The 11,444-nt window shown below is 56.3% G+C and overlaps 1 protein-coding gene across 3 annotated transcripts in view; it reads left to right on the top strand.

Moving 5' to 3' along the window:
- Positions 1–2,361: 2,361 nt before the first annotated feature.
- LOC144933078 (phosphatidylinositol-3,5-bisphosphate 3-phosphatase MTMR3-like) overlaps positions 2,362–11,444 on the top strand; it is a 52,119-nt gene continuing 43,036 nt past the window's right edge. For all 3 annotated transcript variants that reach the window (XM_078857585.1, XM_078857583.1, XM_078857581.1), the window contains exon 1: positions 2,362–2,648. The gene's annotated coding sequence lies outside the window, so the exon portion shown is untranslated. The remainder of the gene's footprint in view (positions 2,649–11,444) is intronic.

The following is an 11,444-nucleotide window of genomic DNA, read 5'->3' as shown; positions in this document are numbered from 1 at the left end:
ACTCCAAACTGCACCATGTTAGTCAGTGTGGGTTTGAAGGGGACCATAACCGCATCCGTTATCTATCACGCACCACTGAAGTTAACAGTGGAGGGCAATTGCATTCAGATGGCAGAGTTCATTGTTCAGAGTCCAATCGTAAAAACACAGTATCATATCCAGTAAATAGCTTATTTCCCGTAATTATTGGCTCTGCATCAATGCGGCGCCCACTGTGATGCAGTTTTGCAATAAAATGTGAGAAGTTTACATTGAATGTAGATGAGTTTGTTTTTCGACTGTTAATGAGTTTGTTTGGATACCCAGTTATCTACGAATGAATAACATTCGTACGTCGATTCAAAACTACGTATTCAACTCCCCCAATATTCCCGAAGCAGGCCGTGTGTAAAACGTGATACCCAGCCACAACTTCTCTCTGCCCTCAATAAGCATGAGGCCAAATTGCGAGCATTATAAATGATTTTGCCATTTAAACTTGATACGGCACGAGGCTGGAAATTTGGCCGGTACGATTGCTATTAGGCCCGTGCCAGGTTGCTTCTGTTAACACTTGTGGCAACGGGCGAATGTACTGTATGTAGCGTGTTTGTTTTGTTTTTGCCAAATAGAAAAGTCCACGAAACCCTCCAGAGTGTTGGCAAGGAAAGCAATCCTATCACTACTTGTTCCGGTAGATGACGGACACGAATAGACGCATCTAAGAATAGAGAATAGGTGAACTTCATTGCCCCTCAATCTTGCCAAGGCACTAGTCGTGCCCCTCGCAGCACTTCTCGTGAAGAGTTTTTATTTTAAAGTTGTTCCGGACGGCCGAAAAAAACCCTTTTCTCCTGTACTGTGTCTGTGTGTCTCAGTCTGGTACGTCAGATCTGTAGTCTTCATCTGTTCTGTACGATTTTGTCTGTTCTCGCCTGTTTGCCTTCATCCTTTCGTCTCGTCTAGCCGATACTGTCGTGTTTGTATCGTCTTGTCTGAAATATCTCTCGTTCGTACCCCTTCTCATTTTGCATGGTTTCATCTATACCGCCTCGTTTGTCATGTCTGTACGACAGTATTCATTTTAATTTGGAACGCACGCGGCATTCGCTTGCTCTTAGATGTGCGTGAGGAACCACAAAGGCACCGACCACGGTGGTGAGATGTTAACTACCTCGCCTGCCTCTGTGGGAGTGCGTGGGTTCGATCCCGATCCTGACGCTTGTATATTTGGAATTTGCGTGTTCTCCCCGTGACCGCGTGGATTTTTCTCCGGGTCCTCCGGGTGTACCCTCCACATTTAGAATCAACATCACGCGTTTATAGATTATTTTGGCTGCTATAAATGTCCACACGATAAGCCATTTCGTTGGGCTATCGTTTGTGATGGCTAGGTCACTTCTGAAAAAGAGCGACGTAGCTAAGTGGGCCTTGTTTGGTAAAATAAAACAATTTGTGTTACAAGTGAGAAAGATAGCCAGACAATAAGTCAGTGCCAAATTCTCCCTCCCCCCGCAAGCTCTGTGATCTTCTATACAGGATGGTGTTATCAATCATTCTATCGCATACCATACAACATTACAACATTGTGTGATATCCTCCAACCATCACTTCCCCACTGCGGCTGTCTTTCGTAATCGTGCCACAAACTTCACATCGCTATATACAGGCTACTTAAAAAGAACACTTATATGGGACTATCGTTTTTAATGGAAAAAGAACGGATAATACTACACTGTGACATAAGAAATGTATAGCTTCAAAAAGTCAAGAGTCTCCACTGTCAACGCATGCCTAGAATCTTCTCCAGGTGGTCTCGAGCATGGAGAGGGACATTTCTTGCGGTATTGTTGCAAATTCTCAAAAGTGTTAACATTTGTTTTTAAGCCCCTTGTATATACTGTAGGTGTATAGTTCTTTGTGTGTAACGTGACGAAGACGGATGGTGGAATGGCTTTCATCCAGCGGTGGATTTCCAATGGCTGGGGGCGATTGTAATCTTCGAATCGATCAATGCCAATCAAAAACTAAAGACGACTTTGGTTTTTGATTGGCTGTGGTAGTGGGCGGGGCTCACCGTCAAGTCGGCCACGTGGCTTGCTGCACGTGCAGCGCCTCGGAGCTGGGGGGGGGAAGTGTACGGGTGGGGGCTGTAGCGTCATGAACGCGGGTAGCGACGTCACCGCGCCGCTACGTCGTGACGTCAGCGCGCTTTACGTGATGACGCGCGGGAGGAGCTTATAAGGGGCGTCACGCGGTGGTGACGGAAGGGGGGCGGGGCGACGGCGTTGGTGACGTCACGACCAAGCCTCTCGGATGCGCTGTGACGCCATTGTGTTGGTGGCAGGGTTGGAGGGTTGAAACCCCCTCAGCCTGGCCGCCTGGCCCGCTCGCCTTCGCAGTCGGGCTCCACTTTACACATCCGCAACGCACTCAAAATTCATCCCCATTGTTTTCCGTCTTCTTCTCCTGCTTCAACAACGACAACAACAAAGCAAATGCGCCCGTGGCTGCTCGACTGAGCTTGTCCGCTGCTTGCCAGCTGCGTCAAACCGCCGGCGTCGTCTCTTTTAATATTTTTTTGATCTGCTGAGGGGAAAGAACTCGTCCCTGCCACACCCCCACCCCACACCATCGCCTCATCATCTCTTCACACGGTTCGCCTTCAGGTGAGGCCGCGCACCTCGCTTATTGTTGCGTTGACGGTGGCGTTCGCGAAGCGTCTCGTCGCAGGGCTGTGAGGGTGTTTGCAAAAGGCGGCGAGGGGACATTCGGCCGCGTTATTTGTGGAGATTGTCAGTGGCGGGGTTTTTTTTTCTTTTCGGCAGCGCGTATCTACGTGTTTATTGAAACTCGGTCGCGTCCCGCCCCCACCCCTCAACTCCCTCCCCCACCTCACCGCTCATTCCCCCCCCCCAGCCCACCCCTCAACTCCCCCCCCCCCAGCCCACCCCTCAACTCCCCCCCCCAGCCCACCCCTCAACTCCCCCCCCCAGCCCACCCCTCAACTCCCCCCCCAGCCCACCCCTCAACTCCCCCCCCCCAGCCCACCCCTCAACTCCCCCCCAGCCCACCCTTCAACTCCCCCCCCAGCCACCGCTCAATTCCCCCCCCCAGCCCACCCCTCAACTCCCCCCCCAGCCCACCCCTCAACTCCCCCCCAGCCCACCCCTCAACTCCCTCCCCCACCTCACCGCTCAATTCCCCCCCCCCCCAGCCCACCCCAGCCCACCCCTCAACTCCCCCCCCAGCCCACCCCTCAACTCCCCCCCCAGCCCACCCCTCAACTCCCCCCCCAGCCCACCCCTCAACTCCCCCCCCAGCCCACCCCTCAACTGCCCCCCCAGCCCACCCCTCAACTCCACCCCCAACCCACCCCTCAACTCCCCCCCCCAGCCCACCCCTCAACTCCCCCCACCCCTCAACTCCCCCCACCCCTCAACTCCCCCCCCAACCCTCAACCCCCCCCCCAGCCCACCCCTCAACTCCCCCCCCAACCCTCAACCCCCCCACCCCTCAACTCCCCCCTCCCCTCAACTCCCCCCCCACCCCTCAACTCCCCCCCCACCCCTCAACTCCCCCCCCACCCCTCAACTCTCCCACCCTCAACTCCCCCCACCCCTCAACTCCCCCCCACCCCTCAACTCCCCCCACCCCTCAACTCCCCCCCACCCCTCAACTCCCCCCCCCACCCCTCAACTCCCCCCCCCACCCCTCAACTCCCCCCCCCACCCCTCAACTCCCCCCCCACCCCTCAACTCCCCCCCCACCCCTCAACTCCCCCCCACCCCTCAACTCCCCTCCCCACCCCTCAACTCCCACCCCTCAACTCCCCCCCTCACCCCTCAATTACCCCCCACCCCGCCTCACAACCCCCCCCCCAACCCTCAACCCCCCCCACCCCTCAACTCCCCCCACCCCTCAACTCCCCCCACCCCTCAACGCTCCCCACCCCTCAACTCTCCCCCTCACCCCTCAATTACCCCCCACCCCGCCTCTCAACTCTCCCCCCCAACTCCCCCCCCCCCAGCGCACCCCTCAACTCCCCCCTCCAGCCCACCCTTCAACTCCCCCCCCAGCCCACCCCTCAACCCCCCCCAACCCACCCCTCAACCTCCCCTAGCCCACCCCTCAACCCCCACCCCCAGCCCACCCCTCAACCCCCCCCCAGCCCACCCCTCAACCCCCCCCCCCTTCAGCCCACCCCTCAACCATCCCCAGCCCGCCCCTCAACACCCCCCCCCCAGCCCGCCCTCAACATCCTCCCCCAGCCCGCTCCTCAACCCCCCCCAGCCCGCCCCTCAACTCCCCCCCCCAGCCCGCCCCTCAACTCCCCCCCCCAGCCCGCCCCTCAATTCCCCCCCTAGCCCGCCCCTCAACTCCCCCCCCCCCTCCAGCCCGCCCCTCAACTCCCCTCCAGCCCGCCCCTCAACTCCCCCCCAGCCCGCCCCTCAACTCCCCCCCCCCCCAGCCCGCCCCTCAACTCCCCCCCCCCAGCCTGCCCGCCCCTCAACTCCCCCCCCCCCCCCAGCCCGTCCCTCAACTCCCTCCCCCCCAGCCCGCCCCTCAACTCCCCTCAACCCCCCCCCTCAACCCCCCCCCCATCAGCTCGCCCCTCAACCCCCCCCCCAGCTGCCCCTCAACCCCCCCCCCTCCAGCCCGCCCCTCAACTCCCCCCCAGCCCACCCTTCAACTCCCCCCCCCCCCAGCCCGCCCCTCAACTCCCCCCCCCCCAGCCTGCCCGCCCCTCAACTCCCCCCCCCAGCCCGTCCCTCAACTCCCTCCCCCCAGCCCGCCCCTTAACTCCCCTCAACCCCCCCCCTCAACCCCCCCCCATCAGCTCGCCCCTCAACCCCCCCCCCAGCCGCCCCTCAACCCCCCCCCAGCCCACCCCTCAACCCCCCCCCCAGCCCGCCCCTCAACCCCCCCCCAGCCCGCACCTCAACTCCCCCCCCAGCCCGCCCCTCAACTCCCCCACCCCTCCCCCCCCCACCTCGTCCTCCCTCCCCCACCTCGTCCCTATCTCCCCCACCTCGTCCCTCCTCCCCCCCACCTCGTCCCCTCCTCCCCCCCACCTCGTCCCTCCCCCCCCCCACCTCGTCCCTCCCCCCAAACCACCTCGTCCCTCCCCCCAACCCACCTCGTCCCTCCCCCCAACCCACCTCTCTTCCCCCCCTCAACCCACCCCCGCCCCACTCCGCCCCGCCCCTCCCCACCCCTCCTCGCCCCGCCCCTCCTCCCTGCCCCACCCCTCCTTCCCGCCCCACCCCACCTCCCCGCCCCTCCCCTCCCGCCCCACCCCACCCCGCCACACCCCGCCACACCCCGCCCCACCCCGCCCCTCCCCACTCCGCCCCACTCCACCCCTCCCCATCCAACCTCGCCCCTCCCCATCCACCCCTCCCCACCCCTCCCCGCCCCACCCCTCCCCGCCCCACCCCGCCCCACCCCGCCCCACCCCACCCCTCCCCGCCCCACCCCTCAATGCCCTCCCCCGCCCCTCCCCGCCCCACCCCTCCCCGCCCCTCCCCACCCCTCCCCGCCCCTCCCCACCCCTCCCCGCCCCTCCCCACCCTTCCCGCCCCACCCCGCCCCACCCTTCCGCCCCACCCCGCCCCACCCTTCCCGCCCCACCCCGCCCCACCCCTTCCCGCCCCACCCCGCCCCACTTCGCCCCACCCCGCCCCACGCCGCCCCACTCCGCCCCACCCCTCCCCACTCCGCCCCACCCCTCCCCACTCCCGCCCCACTTCGCCCCACCCCGCCCACGCCGCCCCACTCCGCCCCACCCCTCCCCACTCCGCCCCACCCCTCCCCACTCCGCCCCACCCCTCCCCACTCCGCCCCACCCCTCCCCACTCCGCCCCACCCTCCCCACTCCGCCCCACCCCTCCCCCACTCCGCCCCACCCCTCCCCACCCCTCCCCACTTCGCCCCACCCCACCCCTCCCCACACCACCCACCCCTCCCCACTCCACCCCACCCCTCCCCACTCCACCCACCCCTCCCCACTCCACCCCACCCCTCCCCACTCCACCCCACCCCTCCCCACTCCACCCCACCCCTCCCCACTCCACCCCACCCCTCCCCACTCCGCCCCACCCCACCCCTCCCCGCCCACCCACCCCTCCCCGCTCCACCCCACCCCTCCCCGCTCCACCCCACCCCTCCCCGCTCCACCCCACCCCTCCCCGCTCCACCCCACCCCTCCCCACTCCGCCCCGCCCCACCCCTCCCTACTCCGCCCCACCCCACCCCACTCCGCCCCACCCCCACTCCGCCCCACCCCACCCCTCCCCACTCCGCCCCACCCCACCCACCCCTCCCCACTCCGCCCCACCCCTCCCCTCCCCACTCCGCCCCACCCACCCCTCCCCACTCCGCCCCACCCCACCCCTCCCCACTCCGCCCCACCCCACCCCACCCCTCAACCCACCCCGCCCCACCCCTCAACCCACCCCGCCCCACCCCTCAACCCACCCCGCCCCACCCCTCAACCCACCCGCCCCACCCCCTCAACCCACCCGCCCCACCCCTCAACCCACCCCGCCCCACCCCTCAACCCACGCCGCCCCACCCCTCAACCCACGCCGCCCCACCCCTCAACCCACGCCGCCCACCCCTCAACCCACCCCGCCCCACCCCTCAACCCACCCCGCCCCACCCCTCAACCCACCCCGCCCCACCCCTCAACCCACCCCGCCCCACCCCTCAACCCACCCCGCCCCACCCCTCAACCCACACCGCCCCACCCCTCAACCCACCCCGCCCCACCCCTCAACCCACCCCGCCCCACCCCTCAACCCACCCCGCCCCACCCCTCAACCCACCCCGCCCCACCCCTCAACCCACCCCGCCCCACCCCTCAACCCACCCCGCCCCACCCCTCAACCCACTCCGCCTCTTCTCCCCCCGCCCCTCAATTCCCCCACACCCTCACGCTCCCTCCGCCCCCCACCCCTTGCGTATTGCAAACACCGCGCTTAGTATAATTAATGCGAGCCAACGGCGGTGCGCGTAACGCATCCCTCGGCGCAGCCAATCGGAGCACGCCTTTTAGCCGGTTGCAACAGCGGTCGGCCAATAGAAAGTGACAGCGCGTTATGGGCGCGTGGGGAGAGAGGGGGGGGTAAGTCAACCACGCCCCCCACCGCGAGGTTAATTCATTCATAAAAGCACGTGGTCACACCCAGGGTGGACGCCCTTGTTATAAACTGCATGTTGTGTTGTGAAGATTCCCGCTGGCCTTTTAATGCGGTGACATCATGTTGAGATTACAGTACGGTGTTCGGTTGGGTGGGTTGTTAGCTGTGGTGGTAGTAAATGAGACGGCCGAGTGATCATTGAGTCGCACGGACTGTCGGCGAGGTCTATTCCTTTCGCCTTTTTGACAAGTGGGTTTTTGTTTGTAATTAATTGTGGGTGTCGGGGAGCATTGGCATTGGAGACGAGAAGGGGCCTTCTTCTTTTACGTAGAGGAGTCATCCCTTGGCAGAATTTTACACCGTCGGAGTCCAAGCGACGGACCCCGTGCCGTGCAGGTTAGCTGGATCTCCTTTTAATATTTCAATGAAGCAATTGACAACTTTGTCAACTCACTGCTGGGTTTGTGGATTGTTTTTTTTTGTACTACGCGCTGTTTAGTTTGGGTTGGTGAAGGGGGAGCGCCAGAACGGTTCTGATATCACTCTGAAACGGATCTTAGCCGTGGCCGCGACTCTTAAACTCGGGTAATCCGGTCCGCTTGGAGTAAAATTGTTGTCTTGCTGCAAGAAAAATTATGGAAGCCCGCAGTGAATATAACGCACATTCCAGGAGTTTCCACACTCGAGGCGTACACTTTAACGTGCATTAGCACCTACTGGAGTTTGGTTTGCTGACAGCAATTAAGCAGTGAAAACCCTTGACCGGTTAAGGCTGCTTTGAGTTCCCTCGGCAGGGTGGGGCACGTGAAATGTTGATGGTGGTTTGAGGTGTGGAGAAGGCATTTGCAGGGGCGTTGTACAAAAAAATGTCTTCTGCACTGTGTTTGATGAAATGTTGGTCGTACAGTGTTGTTCATTTGTAATTGCGGTTGGGTAACGTGGAATGACAGGGCTACATAGTGCAGTGTGGAGAGGTGTTTTAACAAAGGAGGAAAAGCTTTAGATGATCGTGGCAAGGGCGTGGTTTTCATTATTCAGCGTCCGTGCAGTTTATGACCGAGACTGAAACCTGTTTGCCCATGTTGGGTGCGTTGTGAATATTTAATTACTGTGCACACAGCCACGTCTCCAAAAGACAATCTTGGAAGTATAGTGCCTTGCATAGTATAGTGACTCTTGACTGCTGCATCTTACAAATGACCTATTTAGAGTGTTTGTTTTATTTAAATGGTAACTAGCAAATGTGTTTACGGTGGAATGTGTTAGAACATTCCCGATTGGCCACGTCCTAGAAATGCACAAAAATTTCACAAATGATTGAACACGTTGATAATGAAATTGTTATTGACGAATGTGAGTTTTTGTTTTCTCCTCGGTGTGTTTAGCGTATTCGGTAAGCATCTTTGTGAATTAACATTTTTCTGATCACAAGTCGTTTAGTCCAAATAAGTGGGCAAGTGGAAAGAGCGCGAGTATGAACGTTGACTACAGCATTGTTTGCTCAACTTGTTTCTATTTCCCTTTAAAAAAACGGAGCAGACGACTTGGTCACGAGTTCAAAGTGACGTGTGGATGATGCATGAGGCCCCATCGGCTTTATTCACCAAAACCAGGACCCACTGAAATACCCAAGTGTGATACGAATTGGATAACATTTTCTAGCAAAACTTATTTTCGTAAATGTAGCAATGGAATAATTGTAACATGCCGTTTCTAGAAGAATCTGATGAGAGTATCTTCTTGCCTTTGAGGGCACCTTTACAGACTTAAACCCGTAATGAATATGGAGATTGCAAATGCAGTGCGGCACGCATAGTTTTTGTTTAATAAGCGTTACACATTTTGCATTTGCAAGTAGAGATACATCTGGCATATGATAATTTATCAGTGTTCCTTTGGTTCGACTAGGAAGTTACTGCCTTGTCTTTTTAATTGGTTATTGAGGGGTTGACCATGATACCATAGAATACAATGACCTGCTTTTCTGACGTGCCACACGATCATTAATGCCTGCAAACGTATTAAATGAACTTTGAATGGGATATGCATGTGCTGCTGTTCTGTCCTGTCTTACCATGTCACCATAAATTGTACCAATACATTTTGGCTAGTTATAGAAAAGTTGAGTCGGCATTTTTCCAGAGTGTCTCCTGTCTGGGGGGGGAGGGTTGGGAGGTGTGTGTCTGGGTGGGTATGTGTAGGGCATGTGTGGGGTGTGTCTGGGGTGGGTGTGTGTGTGGTGGAAGTTGTCGCACTCTGTTGGAGACATAATGTAATGTGACCTGACGCAGCGCACAAAGCCCACGGTGATGGCAGCCAACGCTTGTGGCGGCCCTGGATTGGGACACTTCACTTCACAAATATAAAACAACCTTGGGGGTGCATCGCGTTATGCTTAACGACGAGAAGTCATCATCGTGAAAACAATTTAAAATTGTTGCTTTTAAAATCTGCTACTCATCTGTGTTATTTGTGCGTGTTATCGGGGTTTTTTTTGCGCTTTGCATTTACTGGACCAACAGTTTGGCACTCTTGTGTGCAAAGTGCATAAATGCCTGTTTAAATGGCTTCTTTGAAAAGACAGTGCTGTGTAAACATGGTTAGCAGATATTTTGTGTGCACAGGTTAGTGAATCCAAGGCACATTTTGTTGTTGAGGGTTATGATTGGTAACCGTGCCCCCCCCCTCGTCTATAAGAAAGAATGTCTGCATATATTTAATTTCAGGCTGTGACCCCTTTCAACACCAACTCGGCGTATAACATTACAGTACTGTATAAGCTGCCTCTTGGCGCTTGTTTTTAAAGAATATACAGTGATGGTAAAAGTCATTGTTGATTACTGCCTCTGTCTGCACGTATTTTGTCATGGTGGTAGATTTGGTAATCTTGTGCCAAAGTGTTTGTTCACCTGGGATTTTTGTTCAGTCGGGTGACCTTTATGGAGCAAGTTCTGTAAAATGTAAATATATATTTTAGACATTTTACACGATGCCGTACCTTTTTTTTGTGTAGTCGGATACATCTTGTGGATTGCCAATTAAATATATTCGTGAGACTTTAACGCAAACTTACATATTGCTCACTGAAGTGAAATGTTGCAGACATATAAATGTAAGTTGCCTGGGCATATTAACTTTTTCTTAATTATTGTAGGACAAGGTTGTATACGAGTGCAAATCTTACCTGTTTTAACCTCCCCCCACCACCCCCCAAGTTTTGTTCTTGGCACTGGTACCGTGGAGTCGATGCAATTGTACCTCCTGGGGGGTTTAAAGCATCAAATCCGAGATGGTTCTTTGATTCGTGCATCAATAATTTATTCCTAACACAACGGAGATTGTGTTGCTGTTGACGTTTTTAATGAATGTTACTATTTTGCATGACCAATTAATGCGAAATAAAGTAATTCTTCGTTAAGTTGATTTCAAGTGTTTTAATTGAACAATTTATAAATTTCTGTCACTGTAACATTTCCTGCAGTGCTGCTGCCTTCCGCTATCTTCTCTGAATTGATTTAAGTCCAGTTGTGATGTGTGCTCACGGTTTCTGTTCATCTTATACGATATACGTCTCATCTGTGGTCCTGTCTTCTGTCCCGTCTGCACCGTTTAATCTTTTTTATTGTTTTTTGTGTGCATCTGTTTTGTACTGCCTGTTGCCGTCAACTCTGTACAGTGCTATCTTTTTTGCGATCTCATCTGCGTTGTGTGTTTAGTTCTGTTTGCCTGATTCAGTCTGCATAGCATTACCCATCCACGTGTGCTGTGAGTCTGGGAAATAGTATAACATCGAAACGGCATAAAATGTGTGTCATTTGAACAATTAAACATAAATAATTTTCCATGAATCCCTTTTAAAAGATGCGTCGTTTTTTCCCTTTTTGTAACTCTAAAGTCAGCTGATGGCTCATGTCTGTGCGGACATGTTCGGAGTCCTTGTGGCACATTGCTGACGATACTGAATATTGGCACATCATGTGTGTTGCCAGTGTCCGAGTGAGATTTGTTGTTTTCGTACAATAAGCAATGACGAAGGGATGTTCTCACCCACCGTTGGTGATTGTGTGTTTCAGCATGTCTAGTAAGGTAATTTATAGTGACAGCTTGTGATGTTTAATACAGAACAGCTTCCCTTTAAATGTCAACTCTATCGGTGTAGAATAGACGTATTCCAAAATATAATGTACAACTGAGATGTACACACAAGGCTTAAGCCTAGATATTGAGAGTGTATTGGCCAGCACTGTTATTTACGCACCATCTGTTCTAGAGTTGAATTGACACCTTTTTCTGAAACCATTGGCCATGTGGCCCATTTGA

The sequence above is a fragment of the Lampetra fluviatilis genome, chromosome 6 (assembly GCF_964198595.1).
Source record: "Lampetra fluviatilis chromosome 6, kcLamFluv1.1, whole genome shotgun sequence".
NCBI lineage: Eukaryota > Metazoa > Chordata > Hyperoartia > Petromyzontiformes > Petromyzontidae > Lampetra > Lampetra fluviatilis.
Note: the sequence above shows the minus strand (reverse complement) of the source record. Positions and strands in the feature narration are given on the sequence as shown.